Source organism: Columba livia, chromosome 7 (genome assembly GCF_036013475.1).
Source record: "Columba livia isolate bColLiv1 breed racing homer chromosome 7, bColLiv1.pat.W.v2, whole genome shotgun sequence".
NCBI classification, from domain to species: Eukaryota; Metazoa; Chordata; class Aves; order Columbiformes; family Columbidae; genus Columba; species Columba livia.
The window spans coordinates 18618242-18639186 of NC_088608.1; positions in this window are offsets into that span (position 1 = coordinate 18618242).

Sequence of the window (20945 nt, forward strand, 5' to 3'; positions counted from 1 at the left end):
GAGATGTCTTTTTTTATCAGGTCATTAACTCACAAGTGCAATGGGTGGCATCAGAAAATCTTTCATCTTGGTGATTTACACCCCTGCAGTCTTGTAGATGATCTGTTGCTCCTGGATTGCTTAATACTCATTGTGCATAATACTTTACAATTTTCTGTAGCAAGCCAATAGTGAGAGAACTGCTAGAGGAAAATATATTAAAACTGGACAATTTGCCACTAACACAGAGAAAGCAGTGTGAAAAAATTTGCATTTGATTGGGAAAATATGCATACAATTGAGAAAGTTTGAATTAATCACAAATGTGCCTCTCTACTGTGATGAAAGAAATGGAGAATGCCATGGAGATATATGCTTTATCTGTGAAGCAGTACAGATGCCAGCTCTGCGAGAGACCAAAATACCGAGGGAGGGTGTCTCGGGAGGTAAAATCAATCCCGCACGGCTGATCCCTTGTCCCCTGCCCCCTTGTGGCATTGCCCCTCATGGCACCACCCTCGCCAGAGTCCAGCAATAGCTCCCCAGTGGACCCTGCTGCTCCACAGCAAAATTATATATGGCATTTCCTGGCCTCGAGGATAGCAGCTGACTTTGAAATAGTGATTTCAGGTTCTTTGCTGGCATTTTAACTACTTCCTTCTCAAGATCTTAAAGAGAATTTGGAGGAATATGTGCCTGGAGATGTGTTACTGATCTGTTTCAATATCTTGGCAATTATCAATTAAACCTGTTATCATTAGAAAAAGATGAGTCTTAGGAAATGGCTCTAATCATATCTCCCATCATATTTTTGGTGAAAACAATTATAAAGGAGGCAGTTTGTCCAGTGTTCTTATCAAACTTGACTATGCCTTTTCCTCTTTGGTGCTCCACGAGAGTCTTCCTAAGAGAAGTACCTTTCCTCTTCCAATTTAAATAATCTTTAACGATATGTTATTAATCCTATGTTTTCAATTTCATTATTGTCATGATTCTATGGTTAGCCCTCCTGTAGACAAAAGTTTTTTACAGCATTTGCATAAGGATAAGAACTGTTTGTACAGGAGCAATATACTCTATACACTGTTATGTCTTACTAGTTTTTGGTGGTTGCTTGGTTTTGTTGTTGTTGTTGTGGTTTGTTTTGTTTTGTTTTGATTTTAATCCCCCATTTTTCCAGCTAGCATGGGGTATCTGTGTTGCTTTTACCATGTATACCCTGTGTGCTCTCATTTATTCATCCATCTATGCTACATATGCTTCCAATTTTACATAAGGCTGGGAGTGTCTTCAGAGCTGTCAAGTGAAATACCGAAACTTTATTTTGTGCTAAGGTGGCCTTTGTGATTCCTTGACAGATTTATGTTACTTAATCACCACCTTCTGGTTTTTATCATTCTGTTTTTCTGTTGATTCTCTCTCCAAAATTTCAAGTTACAGCTCTAGATTTTGTTTTAATCCTTCACGATAATAATGATCATCGATTAGATAACGACTGGCTGGCATAGGCAAAGTATGCAGTTGCCTAGGACAACAAATGGCCAAATTACCTCTGTTGGAGAAGATAGAAATCAGCTGTTTGAACAACATGAGTAGCCAAACTGTGAATCTCTGCTGATGCTACTGAGAGAGGCATAGGGTGTGTGTGGTGACAGTTGCTGTTGCTAGAGATGGCTCCTTCCAGCGGAAACTGGTCTTTTTTTCTGCTGCATTGATGCCTCGGGACTAGTAAGTCTTTCCTAATCTTGCAGCCACACAGTCAGCTACATAGCAAAATGGGAATACTTCATTATTGTTGTTACAAAATTAGCTTTGAATTAGTTCCGATTATGCTTATTTTGTGTTTAATTTTTGCTCTCTAAAAAAGAAAAAAAGGCTTCTCTTTCTGGCAAGGTCACTGATGACAATGAGATTGCACAGATGGAATTATTGTATTTGACATTAAGGTTTACCTCTTTATTGTGTCTGCATATAGATCTTATTAGTATTCAGAACTTCAAATATCTCAATGGCAGAAAGGATATAAAGATTTTACTATCACCAAAGGACAAAAGAAGTGCCCACACCAAACTATGGTCTGAAAAATGATCACAAATTTCTAGTTAATTTTACAGCTAGCTTAATCTGTGAGTAGTACAAAAAAAGGTTATGTTATACTTATTTGGTGTTTTGTTCAATGTGTATTTTGCATGCAATTCTCTTTGAGGGACTGTAATTTGATGACAAGAATATGAATTATAAATGAAAAATCTATAATAAACAGAAATTCTATAAGCTAAATTTCCTAGGCGGATAAAGGTAACATCACATGTCAAGATGGCAAGACAGCAGGCAACTTAATTTTTGTGGAAGGATTAATAATAAGTTTAGCTTGGTATTTTGCAGTATCCATTGCTGCTGTTATGTATTATGTTAGAATGCCTAGGGATTCAAAACCTCATGACTTACAATCATTTTGGAAGCAGTATGTACAGGTCATGAAATCAGAATTACAAAAAGCATCAATGTATCCATCTACTCAGTGCGCTGCCAGTGGATCATTCCCTTCAGTATATTTGCGTTTGTATTATTCATTTAGGATTTAAATTATTCAAGCAATGAGGTTTCCACTCCTTCCTCTGAGAGACTCTTTCAATATCTCTCTGTCTCACCACAGGGTTTTGTTCCCTCATGTTAAGCCACAGTTTTGGTGTGGGCTCTTGCTCTGGGGTTTACATTATTTAGATGCTCATCTTGTTTCCCTGGGTTCTTGGCCAGTAATGGGTGCCTCCTTGCTGACCCCCTCTGGCCAATTAAGAGTGACAGAAAAGACTCCAGCATGTGCTGTGCCTCTTGAAGATTTTCCAACTAGAATACAGTGCTAAGTCTGTAATTCCAGAAAGAACATTGAATATAATTAGGAAAGATATGAAACATATGAAACATAATTCTATTAATTTATTATTTTCCACATGCTATATATAGAGGAATTTTGATGATATACAAAAGCTGTACCCTTCTCCATGTATTTGTGAGTAATTCTGTACCATGGGAAATGTAACTGAGGATAAATAAGTACATTCTCTCTAATTTGTCTTCCACCATAACAGAAATTCAGGGATGATATTTTAGAATAAGAGTTCATGTAAGAACTATAATCACTAGATCACACACCTTAAGTTGGGTCTCTTTGGAAGTATGTGCTTAACAAGTATAGAGTGAACTAGAAAAAGGAACAAATTCTCATCTGTGTGCATTCATTTATAGATAATGAAAAATATTAAAATATTGTCTGTAAGTTATTCATTTTAATACATCCACATATTTCTAAAACTAATTCTCTTTGTACTGAAGTTCCCATTGCCTTCTCCACAGTGTATTCAAACATTGAGTGATAGGACTGCCATCTATCAGGTGAAGTTCATTGCTTTGCTTCTCTCTTGAGTAAGCTGTATAGTTAGGATTTCTTATACATTTGCACATTCTGCATGTATTTTTAACAATAATGATGAAAAAGTTCACTTTTTATTTGGAGCATGTTTACCATAATTCCTGGCTCCTATCTTAATGCCAATGAAAGGTACAGCAGTGGTTTAGAGCTTCCTGAGGTTGCAAGGTTTCTGGTTTTGCTGAAGTTCCTCCTAGTTCAACTGCAGCAGGGGTTTAGGGTGTGTGTCCTCAGAGAAAACCATGAGATGGAGATGAGCTAGTCTGAACTAGGATCTTCAGGGTGTGTGGCTCCAGCACATTCTGTTCAGGCACAATTTCTTTTTACAGAGCATTTTGACAGTTTCATTTCTAAGCAATAATAAATAAAAATGTGCCCTATCAAAATCTTGCACAAAATTGAATCACTGTCCTCAGCCAGCTCTGTGGACACAATACCTCTCTACTGGTGGGGTTACTCTCAGAGAGGTCACCAGATGAAGAAGGTTATTTCTGTTCCTCAGCCTTTTTCCTCAGGTTGGGCCGTAGCAGCTGCATTCCTGCTCTGATAGAGTTTCCATATGCTGCCACCTTAGCAAGCAAGCAAGCAAGCAAGCCAGAGCTTCTCTTTTCCTTTCTTCTGCCCTGCAGCATCTGACAAAGAGGCACCACTCAGCAGCTGTAGGTGCAAAAAGGACAGCAGCTGCTCTGAATGAGCTTGGTTCACATTAGACATTTTTCCTAGGAGTGACCAAAAGGCAGCGAGACCTTTTGTCTCCTATGGACAATATCAGGTTGTAAGTGTTCTCAATGAGTAATCATACATAATTTTTTCCCACACAGGTTCATTTCAAGATCAATAAAATGTGGTTTTGAAGTGTATAAAGTGGTTCCTTTTGGTCACCAGCATCCCTGTAGTATAAAAAATCTTAGTAGATGTTTATTTTAGTAGATAAATGTGGGTTTTGTTTTGCTTCCTTTCCTTGGGGTGAACTGTTACAATTTTTGATAAATTTCATTCCCTTCTACCTAGAACTCTTTGTACAAATGTTTCCCCTCAATTTCAGCTTTCTGTCTTCCTTGCCTGACCCTTATCTACTGGTTACTTATCTGTATTTTTCAGTCTCAAAGACAGAGGGTGAGAGAAAACAGGTAGAAGGAAGTATAAATGGACCAGAAATCAACTGTCTGATATGAAGAAGAGAAGCAGAGAGACAGTTTCATAACCCAGGGTCAAAGGCTACAAAAGACGACACTGAAACGGCAGAAATTATAACTTACAGTAAACATTAGTAGCCAACATTAAATATAAATTCAAACAGTTTAGAGGAAAAAAACCCAACAAACTTCCACCAACTCTAACTGCAGTTTCAGATGTTTAGTCCAGCTTAAGTGTTTATTGAGAATGTTTCCACTATTCCCAAGAATGTTTATTTTACATCCCCAAAGGCCTTGTAGACCTCAGTGAGAGAGCAGTAACCTTGATAAATTTGTATATGGTGTCCTAGAAAACAGCATAGCAAATAAACTCCTATTTCACTCAAAATTAAAAAAAACCCCACCAAAATAATATGAGCCATTAGTACCAGCGGCTCCATATTGGTGTGATGAAGGTGATTTCTGCCCCCTCCACCCCCCGCCAAAGTATCTTACTAGTAGTACATTGTGTTTCTGTGTTAATCAGAAAACCCCAGCAAGCAGAGCATGTTTTTTCACTTCTAGTGTTCTATACCTTCTTTGCTCTTTCTGCATTCTGTTAACATACTTTACACAGTCACTTCATCTAAATAAGGTAACTCCAGTGTCTACACTGTGCTCACTTAGTCATTAACAATTTTATTATTAGCATATTCTAACACTCAGTTCTGTAGGCAAAGCTTTCTCCACCTGGCATATGTATTTTCTCCCTATGACTGTATTTTTCCATATTTAATTTTTCAGAATTATTCTCACAGTAATATTTCTCTGTAACTCTGTAGAGTCCAGAATTGTATAGAATAATTATTCCTGACACTGTACTTATCGGTGCTGTTGTTCACATTGCTGTCAACAATAATCTGCAAATATCCAGGTCACAGGTTTCTCTCTCAATAGTCCCACTTTTCTTTCATAATATCGTAGCATGAGACCACGGCCAATAATATTACAAAAACTGGTGTTTGTCTAATTCATTCAAAGAGATATCCATCCCCTGAACCAGCATTTTCCACCACAAAGGTAGCGTATGACCTGAACTGCTGTCACTGCAGATAAAATACTTGTAATATAGGGCATATTTTCAAACCCAAGTGCCTGTCTGAAGCTAGCATCTCCAGAATTATATTGATGCAGCTGCAAATGAATGGCTAGATTTTTCATCAGTGCTAAGGACTGTATTCAATAACCCTGCTGAAGCCAGTATGAACTGCAGGTACTTGACAAGTGAGCATTTTGCTCATAATCTGTGATGCCAGAAAGAGACACTCAAATGACACGGTATTTTGTGAAAGGGTCTTTTGCTGCCCGAGATTGAATTTCTTTAAATGGTCTCTTCTGGATTTTCTGTCTCTGACATTATGTCCTCCTCATTTTTTCCAGCACTTTTCTACTCTCCAGTGAAAGTTGTTTGGTAGGATGAATAATAATTTCAAATGAAAGTCAACTTTTCCACCTGTAAAGAATAATAAAAGCACTGCTATAACCCAAAATATATTCAGAAATAGCAAAATTTTCTCATCATTACACATTCATTTATTTTGCATCTCTTCTATTTATAATTTTTATTAAGTTTTCTAAGACAAATGTCTATTAGATCACATTAGAGATATTAATTATGTTAATGATTATGATAATTTTTACTATTTATATACTACTTGTTTTCACAGTATAATAGCCAAAGTATTCTGGTACACTTTTTGAAAGAGGTCTTCTGTACACTCTGTAGCACATAATGCAGTCACTCAGAAACTCTGCTTTAGTTTGGTAAGCAGGCTATTCACAGATATTTTGAACATCTAGTTTCACAACTCTTAAAAAAAAAAAAAAATCAGTGCAAACCTACACTAACTATTTTTTATGCCATTTGAGCTAGATTAATATTCACTTACCCATTTTCCTCATGTGCCATGTCAATAGCTGGGATTTAAAAAAACACCATGTTCTTGTGTCAAGTTAGGATGGTAATGTGCAACCCTGACTGCCTACCCAAACTGGCCTGTAGACTTCCAGAACTTCCACATCCTGGCAGATATATGGCCAAGTGCAAAACTCTGCTGCTGAAAACATAGGCCTTGTGTTTATCTTCAGTCCCCGTTTATCATGAAAAAAACAGAACCATGAAGTTACATTGAATATTCATAGGAAATATTTCCCAATGGCAGTTTGAATTTTTCTTTCTGTGAGGGCTTTGTTTTGCTTTGTTTTGTTGTGTTTGGTTTGGTTTGTTTGTTTGTTTTTTTCCACTGGGGAAAACTGACAATTTGGGAAGTGGACATTTTAAATCAAAGGGTTTGTCTGAGGGATAAATTACAATAATCTCAAACATTGACTGCTGTAATTCACTTGAAAGTGAACATCAATTTTCAGACCATGTCAAAAGTCTCAGTTGGGGCATATACATAATTTAAGGCTAGGGGTGCCAAATATGTCCTATTTAGTGCTGCAATAGTCCTTTCTCTGCTAATCCCACATAGACATGATTGCCCAGAGAAGCTGTGCTGTCCTCTTCCTTGGAAGTTCTCAAGACTGAACCGGATCAAGCCCTAAATGAGCTGATTTCACATCTCATCACTGACACTGCTTTGGTCAGGAAATTGCACTGGATACTTTCTGGTGTCCCTCACAACTGTATTATGGTATGAATCTATGATGGTATGTTTGGTATTTTCAGATATACACTGAGACTTGATTTCTCATTATCCAGAATCTGAAGATGAGGTATAAATTCTGCTACTTGTTCTTTCTGCCTGTAATATCTATGTTCTGGCCTCGTATGGTTCCTTAAAGCATGTGGACCCATTTCTACCATTAACAGAAGTTCTCAATGGTATGAATACAATTCCTGGGGCTTGAGATGTTCCATAAGTGATGCATTATTGATTGACATTTTAAAAGACTGTCATGCACATGTATACTAGCAGGATACTTGTCTGTGATATCTAAAACCTTTTCAGACTAAACATTACATAGAAAAATATAGGTTCTGCTTGTACCCTTTGCACTTCTTTCTGAACTATTACATCTAGACGGAAGTCTCATTTCTCCTGGTTCTCAGAGCTCCTTTGTATCAGCACTGTGTTTCATTAACGAGAGTTAGATATTTTACAGTGCAATGCGTTAATCTGTCATAAAGTATTTCCAGTTCTGTATCAGGGATTAGACTTTTATTTCTTCCATAGCTCCCTTGTGCTAGCATAACACAGTAACTTTGCTGATGCTTCTCATAGGTAGAAGTTTGTGGCATCATTGCTTGGTTACCAAACTTCCCTCTTCCTTGTTATTGGGTCTCTCTCCTCAGTACTGACATGTTTTCCTTTCCAGTAGTTGTGTGAGCAGGTTGATTTGAATAACCGCTCTAGAGATAAAGACACAAGGAGTTGAATTTAATTTTGTCTTAATTTTATTGTATGAAATGTAATTTAATAGGGAGTATTAGAATCACTATGCAGACAGCAAGTGTTAGGCAGATCTTATTACTTGGAACAATTGTGCACTGTCTGCCTTCTACAGTTTTAATTGGCCTTCTCCTGTCTTAGAGTAAAAAAAAATTGCAATCCTTCTCTTGATTAATTCTGACAAAGGACAACAAACTGACTTATTTCTAGTTCAGGTTCTGTGGCAGCCAGTGAAGCTGGGTGCACCAGCCAATGCTCAAAGGAGACGGGTGTGTGGACAAGTGATAGCATGCACCTCATAATAATTCAATATGGAATAGTCATGTTTAAAAGGCTAAATAGTCATAAGGGAACTATTTGTTCGTATCAGTTCTTGTGAACTAACTGAAGATTTACCTTCTGTCATCCAGCACCTGCTGGGATTAATGTCTCATTTGTGTCACTTGCTTTAGACCTGATTAACCTCAGGACTGTGTTTTGTAAGTTTATAGTCTCTACTGTTGGTCTTCTAGTGAATATTTTACTGCCAGAAAGTACCTATGGAAGTGAAAAATTAAAAGAAAAAGGAAAACAGGAATTAGCAATAGTCTGGTTTACATTCATATTGATCTGTTTACAGCTGCTGCTGCTTGAATATACACACTTTCTTGGGTGAATTTCAGACAAGCCAATTAATATGAGTTAGTAGAACATACCTACTTAGGCAAAAACATTACGTGTATTTTTTACCCCACAAGAAATTTGACAGCTGTGGGTCTTGGGAAACTGTATCAATTTATGAATCTAAGCATGGATGCAGCCTTGAAATTATTCCAAAACAATTCACACTTAAGACAGATCATGGGATATGATAATCCAGCGGTGGAGCCCTGGCTATAATACCATCAGCTTTTCCTATGTGAAAATGCCTCAGGAAGGATGGTAGCATTATAGTACTACATGGCAATCACTGTTAAACAACATGTCTGGTTCAAGCAAAAAAACTTTATTTGAGAACATGAAAGCAAAAGAAGAAGTTAGATTAGGGGACAAAATACTTATTTTTGCCTGAAAGTACATTGAATTTAAAATATATAGCATTAATTATTATCAGTTGTGTCAATAATGATAAAGTTATTATTTAGTTTTAAATCTTTTAAATTTCTGGATAATTAAGAAATTGGCAATCACTTTTGTGTTCAGCAAATAAAAGACATTTTTAACATCTGCCATTTTTAACACTTAATAGCCAAACAATGTATTTTACCTTCCTTTTTATTCTCTATGCTATTTAATGTGTTTCTATAGTTTCTGTCTTTCCTATGTAAATGGCATTTGTTGGCATAGCTGGGATTCAGATACGTAGTTTGAGAATATTCTTCAATTGTAGGAAAATTTTGAAAGATATCAAAAGATTCTGTCTTTAATTATTTTGTTTTCCTTTGTTTCTATTAGCTAAATTATTGTGATACTCATGCACCAAACCAGAAGAAAACTGTAGGACTGGAGGAAAGATAGGTACTTTTTTTCAGGGGATTCTAACCTAATATTATATAAATCTACCCAGAACTCAACTTCCCATGGGTAAACATCCCTCTTCTCCCTCTTTTCTTATGGGTTTGATCTATCAGTCAGGTTCTAACAAGCACCATCCCATTTTTTTCTCTAGCTTGTGTTCATGTAGCCTTTTGCAGACTGTGTTTATTTCTAGATGGGATGTATTTACATTATTTTCTTGACACCATTTTTTTCCTTATTGTTTTTCTTAAACACTATCCTTCTTTCTTTATATATATTAGTATAATTTATACTTCCCTAATGACAAAATCCTCAGCAAACATGTGCTTTAGGCAAAATAATGCATCACATGCAGATAAGCATCACATTACAATAAACTTCCCTGCAACATACTGCTAGGAAAACATTTCAGTATAATAAATCAGCAACTTCAAAGCTCACATTAGTTTCCCAATTCTAGTAACTTTTAAGGAAGCTGATTGTATTGTTTGTCTTTAGAGAGCTCTGTGAATTAAAAGTAATTCCACTGAAGTCAGTACTGCCATATAGTATGGAGTTAGGACCATAAAGGGGAAGAGTTGTTGCCTGGTCCTCTGGTGAAATGAAAAGGTGCCATAGCATTAGAGATTAACTGGTTACACACACCCAAGTTAGTAAAGAGATAACAAAAATATTTTCTTTTAGCCTAAATTAGTAATTAGGCATCTGGGTTTAGACAAGGTGAGGTTTCTGACATCTAACCCAGTTTCCAAAATTTTTGCCTTCTAGTAATAAAGGAGCAGCCATTTTTTTCAAGGATCTTGGTAGCAGTGTTTAGGTACCTATTTGTTAGGTGCTGAACAAATCTAATAAAATCATTCCCTGTTCCAAGGGAATTCTGTTTCTATCTTTAAAATGAGATGGAGAAAAATGTGAATCTCACTGTTATCTTTGCATTTACCTCTGAAGTAATCATATTATAAAAGAAAAAACCCTACAAGTTACACAGTAATTAATCCTTGAATGACAGAGTACCTACAATTTTGATCACAGGTACAAGTAATCTACAAGAATGTAATTACTGTGGGCTGTGTTCATCAGAAGTCATCCATGAAAGCCCGTGGCAGCTACTGAAGGTCACGGATCACAGCTCAGCCAGGCTATTCATCTGAGCTTGGCCAGCTTTGGATGTTTTCTCTTCACCTTTTGCACGCAGTCACATGCTAACCATGTACTCCTGACCACAGTGACGGTTTCTATCCCCCTTCTAAACCTCTGCCTAAGTCAACAGGCCCTCAGGTGCACTACTGACAAAATAATTAATCTGTCTCAAGGACTTCAGTTTACATTATATATACATGTGTATGCATATATACACATATATCTACTATGTATACTACACACTGTAATTATGTGTGTATCTAAATACATAATACTTGCATATACTGTATGACAGTGTAACTGATTGTCCAAGATTAGTTACAGCCTTCTCCTCAACATATACATATTCTTTCTAAAGTGATAGTTCTAGCTTGAGAAGGGAAAGAAACTGATGATTTGTCTTTATTTGCAGAACAGAAATTGGAAGCAATATAAATGTTCTCCTGATTTATAAGAGCTTCCATTGACCGTGAAGGCCTATCAGCTACATCAATTCATCCCTTTGCTGATTCTTTCATTTTTTTTTCTTTCTTTTTTTTTTTTTAATTAAAATAAAGTGTTCATTTTTATTGAAGTCCTACTCACAGATACTTCATGTAGATTACACTGCAAGTTCCCACCAAATCCTACAACCTTCTATATCCAAATTTAACTTTGAATAACCTGGGCTTAAATAATAACTTGAAGTGCAATATATGCATAAATCTTTGCCAATCTGGAACATAAATGCAATTTCTTACAGTAGTAAAATATAATCTCTAATATCTTAAAATAATATGAAATCTGCATAGTTTAAATCAATCAAAATGTTAGGAAACACCATATGAAGTTTTATCAGAGAAATTAAATTGCTCCCTACTGCATTTTACTGTAGTAATTGCACTTTGTATGTATTTTATGGTAAGTCTCCATTTAACAATTTAGTAACTGTAGCAGATTTCTGGATTCTGATGCTGAGAAGTGGCAGCAAGCTGGGATTTTTTTAAAAATCAGCATAGTAGTCATAATAAAAGTCAATTGTGATGGCTGCATTTTGAGATTCGTATAGTCCTTCTTCCCAGAAGGAAAGCAAGTTTCTTTCACTTTCTGTTTTTAGTAACAACTCATGCTTGACTAGTTTACTGCCATACTGTTTACCAGTGCAAGTACAGACGTGTATCCGTACCTGTTAACCAGCTTTACTGAGCTTTGTTTTTCTAACAGAGAACTCAAGGACAAAGTGGAACAATAAAAAAGTGGGTAGGAAAGAGATGTGAAAGAAGTGTGATCCCAAGAACACCAGCTTTGCCTTCTGGTGATACCTCAGGCAAGCTGAATGGAGGCAGCAGCTTTATGTGAGTCCTTCTTTTTTAGTCTACTTTAGTTAAATTTTTGTCTTGGAATGATGACTCAACAATGTCATGGAAGATCCTTGTCTTCTAAACATACAGTGAGGATGGCACTCTCCATCAGTACCAGTTAGACCCACAGTCCTGGCACCAACTGCATTCCTGTAGGCAAGTAACAAGGTCAGACAGTAGAGCTGGCTTTAAATGTAGCTTTGGAGCCGCACCTACAGAGCAGCAGAGACTTAATTGAAAAGACTTAGTGACAGGATTTCCTTGAATTTTAAACATGGCCTTACTAAACCATGGAGGTGATAAGTTATGTCCAGGTACACTGACTCCCCTGAGAGAGCATGTACCTTCAATACTGATTTTGAGTCCTCTTCTTTAAATAGAACTACTATTGATGACGGGGGAAAGCTGCTATCAGATTGCTATGCTGTTGCCATAATCTATTTACTGTAAAATGGAAAATGACCCAGGGAAATAAATGTGCTGTGCAAGTCTGGGTAAGAAAACTGCAATAGAAAATGTTTATTTAAAGAGAAATGTAGTTTTCCTGCATATGTATCACTGATTTAAAAATATCTAAACAATCAGAGCTGCCAGTTGTGTGTGCTGTCCTTGCTAATGTGAAGGGAATCCCAAAGAACATATTGACTAAACTTCTTGCATGTTTACATCTTGTTTGCTGGATGTTTACATTCTTAAATGGCATGTACCCAGGAACATAAAAAGAAACCAAGCAGTGATAATTTAACATTTTGGAATGAAGTGCACAGGAACTGCACTTTAAAGCAAAGCTATTGCCAATTCAGTCAGTCACCAACCTAATGCATTAAAAATAAACAGGAAAGAATAAATACCGAATGCAAAGAATTCCATTTTTGTCTTCATCTTGCTTGTGAACAGACTCACAAAACAAATAGCAGCATCAAGAGAGGTACTGCTGTGTAGGGTGTGCATATTTTAGATTTTGTGTTATTATTCTTATTATTTAAATTGTCAAGGAACAAAAATACAAGTTGATAGGGCTAGCCAGGTTATTTCTATCACTTACTAGGATGAGCATAAATTAAATCTTCCAGGTACTTGTCACCATGTATTATGTATGACCCAGATTTCTTTGCTTTTTTATATCAGTGCTGCCTTGGTCCTTTGTTCATATCAGCATAGAGCAAATGGGAAAATAATTTCTTCTCTTTCTTTTATTTTCTTTTTTTTTTTTTATATTTTTCATTTCTGAATAGAAAAATCATTTGGCATTTAAATAGGTAAGAACTTGAAAATTATTTGTAAGATATTGTTATGCATTACTATGTAAGGAATACAAATATTTGGGCCTATGAATATGCTATTCTGATACACTGATCCCATTTTATTCTACACACATTCTTAAAGAAACAGATCAAATACTCAGTTTTCAATTAGAACACTAAAATGTCACAAGAAGTTTTCAGCTAAGTCATGCTAACTACTATGAAAATACTACAATAAGTGGTGAAGTAAAATATGAATAAGACACTCCTTATAAATGCACATTGTCTGAATTTTATCATAGTGACACAAAATTAAACAGGAAAGTTTATCTGACCTGTAGAGTTAAATATTAGCTAGCATGAGATTAAAAATATAGGCAAAATAAATAGACTTCAACTTTAATAATGAAATTAATGTATGGCAATTGAACAAGTGAAAGCCAGACTGTACAGTTAAAATATCTCACACAACAGAAACGTAGAAACACTAGATAAGAAGAGATAATGTGGGAATTCCCTGAGTATGTGAAAAGAATATGGGAAACACACACACAAAAAAAAAATGCCAGAAGGAACATCATACACATGGGCAGGTAAACAAACCAAGTGACTTTTTGTATCAACCTGGCATAACTTCTAAGCAATTCAGATTTATTCAGTGGTGTCAGATGCCACTGAAATGTCCAAGACCATAACAATCAGTTGAAAACTGTGACTGATTAGGGATTTAAAGGGATTATAGCATTATTCATGCTTCTCTCCCTTCTGTGGTCATCCAATTTGAGAGAAAAAACATTTCTTACTACTTTAAATCCCTAAACTTCACAAGATATCTAAGTAATAATTTTATAAAGTGCATTCTTGTCTGGAATAAAAGATCATGGATGTGCTGATTTCAACGGGTCTGTATTGTTCAGATATGTGGCCCAATTCTTTAATCATTATTGAAAAATAAAACTTTGGAAATGTGGCCACATGAAAACTGAGAAAGTATTGACTCTCACAAAGAGACTGAAGTTGGCGGCCTAAAATACATAAGCATAGACCTCCCAAATGAAGTGTCAGAAGACAGAAATAATGACTCTGCATTGCCACAGAAACAGAAGTGATTCCAGTTAGATCACAACGACAGTGTCTTTATAGTATCCCGTTTTGGATTAAGGAAAAGCAATTTTATATTTTTTGCCTGATGATCAGTTTTGGAAACTATCTAAGAGTACTTAAGTGTCTTATCCTTCATTAAATCAGCATAAATATTTTCTTTCTCATGATATCAAACCAAGACTAAATTATTGAGTTTGAGTACAGTTTACATAGAAGCTCTAAGAGGGATGATTCCAGGGCACCACTGCCTTGGGCTGCTAACTTTAACATCAAGGCTTCAGAAGCTGGCACTAATTATATTTGCTTCCAAAAAATCCGGCCTTTCCCATCTCTGTCTCCTTGTTTTGCTTCTGTGCCACCTACTCCCATATGCCAGCACAAGTGTTCATGTACTCACAGTCCAGGTTGAAATCAACCTAGAAAAAGAAACGGTGAAGGAAAAAACCTTTTCTTTTATCAGGAATGCCAGGTTAGGTCCACTTTAACCAACCACGCTGCTTAAGAAATGTGAGCAAGACACTGGGGAGTTCTGCTATTTCTACCCCAAAAGAGGGTGCTTTCTGCTGTGTTTCGAGAGCAGGAAAAGCCTCATCACCCATCCTCCTGTTTCCCTGACAGCTGACCTGAGCTGTTGTAGCTGCTTGGGTTAAGTGTTACAACTAGAAACTCTTGTTTCTTCACCAAATTCCTCAAAAAATAAAGGCTTGTATTCTTTTAGAAGGATTAAATATGCCCATACATTTATGGGAAAGGATGAAGTCTTTCTGCCTTTATCACAACAATACAGCAAAGACATGTCGCCTAGATTAGGCACTGGAAATACAGCACAGAATATCTTGAGCCAAGTCAACATGGCCCTGACTGTCTTAGGCATGAAAACAGATCTTACAACGCTTCTTTAAAGATCTACATATATGATAACAATAATGCTGGCTGGAAAACACCCATTAAACAACTTTGAGCAGAGAAAGCGAATAACCTGTCAGACAGAAAGCAGTTAAACAAATCAGGTTTAAGGTAAGGTTTTTGCTGGTTTGTTTTTTTTTTTTGCCTTGCAAGTTATGCTTACAAGCAGTATTTTTATGGCAGTGATGCTAGAAGAGAACTAACGAAAGAACAAAAATAATAAATTTTTGTTCATGGTTGGAGAAATTTTATTTGGATAAGAATAAAGAAATATGACTGCAGGTCACCTGCTCTGAACCAATACCTGACCTCAGATAAGAAAGTGAGATTAAAATCATGTAACTGTGGCAGACAGGAAAAATTGTGTAACTAGATATTAATTTGCTTAGGAAAGGAGACAGGAATACTTAACATCTGCTCGGAGACATGACCAGTACTAGAGTTGGTTAATTAAACAAATATTTGTGGATAACTTATCTGAGATTCTTATAAAAAGAATTTGATTCTTTTTTGTTTGATGACTACTATGTACAGCAGATTTATGGAACAGGGAAACATTCTGAATAGTTTATTTAGTGATTGATGTGGGCTATAATTACTGATTGTATCAATGGACATTTTTATTTGACTAACTGAGAGATAATGAATAATTTTTCAATGGTCTTGATTTTCACCAACATAGAATAAACTATTTGTAGCCTTGAAGAGAAAAATAAAACTGTGTATAGATATAAACCTTGAGATACTTAGTTGCTAACCCAAAGAAGTCTGTGACTTTTTCCTGACTCTTTCTTAACAGGGCACTAGTTCAGGTAGTAGATATTTTAGGCAAGATATTCTATCTGTCATGAGATTTGTCGTGTTACAGTGAACACAAAGCCCTAAGAATTGCCAGAATTCATGCAAATTTATTGTAATATAGGGAAAACTCACAGAATCACAGAATGTTAGGGATTGGAAGGGACCTTGAAAGATCATCTAGTCCAATGCCCCTGCTGGAGCAGGAACACCCAGATGAGGTTACACAGGAAGGCGTCCAAGCGGGTTTTGAATGTCTCCAGCGTAGGAGACTCCACAACCTCCCTGGGCAGCCTGTTCCAGTGTTCTGTCACCCTTACTGAGAAGAAGTTTCTTCTCATGTTTAAGTGGAAACTCTTGTGTTCCAGTTTGAGCCCATTACCCCTTGTCCTATCATTGGCTGTCACCAAGAAAAGCCTGGGTCAGTCCTCGTGACACTCACCCTTTATATATCTGTAAACATTAATGAGGTCACCCCTCAGTCTCCTCTTGTCTGAGCTAAAGAGACCCAGCTCCCTCAGCCTTTCCTCATAAGGGAGATGCTCCACTCCCTTAATCATCTTTGTTGCCCTCACTCATTGGGAAACACATTTATTCAGCGACAAAGAAGTATGGACACATCATGTGCTTACGATTACCACAATCTTCTTGATGAGACAGATTGTTCTCCAGGCAGAAGTTTCTGTTCCCATTACCTTCTGGTTTCTTTAACTCCAGCTGCACTGGCCCCTGGAGCACAGGAGCGTCTGAATAGACCTTTTGCAGCCATGGGTGCTCTGGTGCCTCATATCCAGCTGCTTCTTTTTTATTGTGTGTTAAGAAGGAAGGAGGGATAATGAAAAGACAGCTACACCAGGCATTTACTCTTCTAATAACTTGTTGGAAAATCTTTATTCCTTAATGGCATGGCAGAGCAGAAAACAGCACTGTTTGTAGGCACAGACCTCAGTCCTCCTCCCATTAATACTGAAAAAGAAATGTGATGAGGTCAAGAAACAGGCTGTGCTCATTCCTTTATATGTAAGTCATCTCCAGTGAGTATTCACTGTGTAGTCTGCCAGTCATGTCTGTGTCATATGCTCATCTGCCTCTAAGGAGAAGATGACTGCTTTTATTGCCTTTAGAAGAAGAAAGATGGGTGAAGAAAATGTAGCCATCACCCCTGAACTCTTATAGAACACATGCAATGTGTAAGGTGTGGGGAGTGGCTGTGCTGCTCTGCACCCCCCATTCGTATTGCTGATGTGCCCAGGCCTCTTTGGATGTTGGCTGTGGATTTGACAGACCTACACCTGTCTGTCCACAGCCAGCGAAGTCAAAATCCAGTTAAATTTCTGTGAGTCTCTATTTTCTATTAGTAAAATGAATGCATTTAGAAATCAAGGAGGCATTCAGACATCCCAGTTAAGAGGGCTAAGCAGATTCTAGAGATATTTTTTTTTTTCTTAAAAGTTTGGCAATTAATGGAAGATTAATACAGCATCTTTCAAGTGAAATATTCACTCTCTGAAACTCCATGTGTATTGCCCTCAGGAAGTTATTCTCATATCTTTTAGCGTGCTCTACAAAGGAAATACTATCCTTTTTACTGCTTAGTAAACTATTAGTATAATAGATGGACAAGGACAGAAAATCAACATTTTTGACTATTATCCAATGGTTTTTAAAGCCTTTACTAGGAGGAGAATAAATAAAAAATTTCAAGTGCTCCTGTGTAGATTTGTATTCACAAGATTCCTAAGATCTCTTGGAAAGGGAAGGAGTTTTAAATAATTTATTATCAGAGTTGCAGTGAACTCTACGTCTAAAATGCAAACTTATTACAGCTTGCAGGTCTCCAAGCATTCAAAAAAAATATAGTCAGGACCCCAAAAAAGGGTAAGTTTAGCTTAAAAAAATATAAATTAGGAAAAAAATAGGTTTATGTTTCTTTTATTTGCTTGTCTATAAATTTTATTTCCTGTCTATAAAATGACCTTTTCACTACTGATATAGTTAACTACATTTACCTGTCAAAGTGCATCTGGTGTTCTGACATTTTAAAGCATTTTCCATTTCATGGAGTTCAAGATTGACCCATTTCCTATTTTTCTTTCCATTTTCTATTTTATTAATATAAACTCCATGTTTTCATTTTTCATTTAATGAAAACCTGTGCATTTCAGCAAAAAGATAAGGGTTTTAATAAATGAAGATTTTAAAAATACGTAAAATATTTTGAAGAAAATGTCAAAAAAGTGGAAAAGTCTTAATAACACGAGTAACTCCTGAAACTTTTTTTTCCCCTAAAAATCCTGTTCATTAGGATAGATATTTTGAGTGAAATAGGTCAACCAACTTCATATATAATGTTTGCCAATTATGTGTTTCCTTACATTCTTGTCAGTCTTTGTATTTAAATATATGAATGCTTTCCTCTACAATTTAACTGCTTTACTGAACAAACTGACTCTAAAAGAACTCCCTCAATTGAAGAAGTTACCCTGAAGAAAAGAATATGTATCTCCAGAGAGGCTTTCCCTGTTCACATGATAATTTTTCTGTCCTGTCTTTGTCACATCCCTTTCCTGGATTCAGAACCTCCAATCCAGAAGCACATCTGCTACTTCATCTCACAGAGAAATAAGGAAAATGAAATTCCATACTGAACCAGAGCTCAGTGATTTGCTTTCTATGGGGTGAAACACTGTCCCTGCAGAAAGGACAGAGCTTCCTGAGCTGGGTCATATGAACTGCTGAGCAAAGAGCAGTGTCATGCTTTGGCCAACCTGCAGTACTGTAAAACCTTCCCAAGGTATGGACAAATATTTCCTAAGGACACTGGAGCTCCACTTTTCCTCCCCCTTGGACCTCACAGACAGGGTAATGGATGTTCCCTTTTAAAGCATTTATGCCATTGATTGTCTAGCAGGCTATGTCACTGTTTCACAAAAAGCTGTTTCTGTGTGTGGTTCTGTGTTCATTATTCTATTTCCTTCTGAGAAAAATATGAACTTCAGAAAGTCCCAGGCAGGGATTTAGCATCCTGGATCAAATGAGAAAAACTGATAATTCAGCATTTTTTGGTAAGCAAAAGCAGACCCACGTCAGGTCATGTTCCTATAGGCTTCTCTGGTAATCACTAACTGCTCCAAAATCATATATTCAAACAGAAAAGAAAGCTGATTTCACAGAGTGACATCAATTAGATGAAGAGATGACACACTGCATCAGCCTGCTCATCAATACCATGTTTCTTCTACTTACCAGTGCCATGTTTATTCTAATTTTAAATGATGGAAATGCTGAAGCTTCTGCCATTTTAGTAAGGAGAGTGTTCCTCACCTGAAACAGTTCACCCTCAAACAGTTCCTACAGACATGAATTTTCTTCTGATTTTTAAACTCTTTTGTACTAGGCTAAATAATATTCCTCCTTGTAATCACCCTTTGATATCTTTAAGCATTTATAATGTGTCTAATTAGTTGTATAATGGCAAGCTATATAAATGCTGGGGGAGGATCTTCTAAATGAAAGTATGGGAGTTAGGCATTGATTTTCTGTAAAAGCAGAGCACTTAACTGCACAACACTCTCGTCTCTCTTGGGCCAGATCCAGAAAAGGATTTAGGCACCTTAGACAACAGTTGGATAATTACAAGTTATCTAAGTTCATTCAGCCACTATTTAACCTTTGGGGAACCTAGATTTCATAAGGAACTCCTGGTTCCATTTTAAAATCCCTAAGCCTTGTGCTTCTGTGGATGTGCAGACCAGATACGTTTGTGTAGTCGTTTTATTACTTATTTGCCTTCTAAATATGACTAGAACCTCAGAAGTAGACATCCGTTTGCTTGAATCTACTTTGAGACTTAGCCTAAGAAGTTTCTGTGCCAGGAGCACAGAAACAGGGTGCCTCTTTCTACAGTCTTCCTTTCTTCAAGTTAAAGGAGAAAATGATGATGTTGTTCACTTTTTCGATTAGATTCTAGAGATCACCAGCTCACAAAGTAGGCTCTGAGTTCAGTTCCTTCCTCACTCAAAGGCCGTTAGCCACACAGTTTCTGTCTCAAAGGAAAATGCGTTCACCACTCTTCAGGCCATCAGTGGCATCGCCAAGAGAGAGGACAAACCCTTGCCCCTTTGGTTGCAGCGGGGCCACCTGGTGGCCAGGAGTGTCAAGGCCTCTGGCCAAGGAGACATGGCCATGCTGTACCCTGTGGTGTTCCAGACAGAGTATCTACACAACATCTCGACCTCTCACATGCAGAAACCAAGGGAAGGAGTATGTGACTCTGGTGGTCCATTATTAGTTTTAGGTGCTCAAAATGTATATGTGATACCTGTGTGGTTAGCCTCTGTGCTTGAGTTAGTCCAGCTCCTTACCCATACTCATTCTATTTTTCCTCTGGAAATATCTCAGATTTTAACAGGGTGACTGTAAGGTTGTGGGAAATTCATATGAGAAACATTTGATATCTTTTAAAGTTCTACTCTGGATTTATATATATATACACATATATATACACACACACACACATATAGATATATATTTTTTTTTTCTGAACATTTCAGCTGTTATTACACATCAGTTATTTCTTTTTGAGCCTTTGATCATGTTTAGATATCTTTTTTTTTTTTTTTTTTTTTTCTGGGGCATTTCTTGCCTTTGTACATCTATTTGGTATTGAGTGTTAACAGAAATTGAGCAGTATGTGCCTGTTTATTTTATCCCTCTATTACACTAAATACTTCTGTTTGAATCATTACTCAGTCTTGTCACAAATGTCTGTCTTCACAGATTTCTCCTTTTTCTGACATATATATTTTTGAAACTCTTTTACTTCAGACTATCACTTGTAATTTTTAAATGTAATCATAATTGTTTTATTAATAAGTGCTTTCCCTTCCTGTAAAAGCTCTCACGCTATTCTGGTGGATTTACACATACTAGTAACCTTC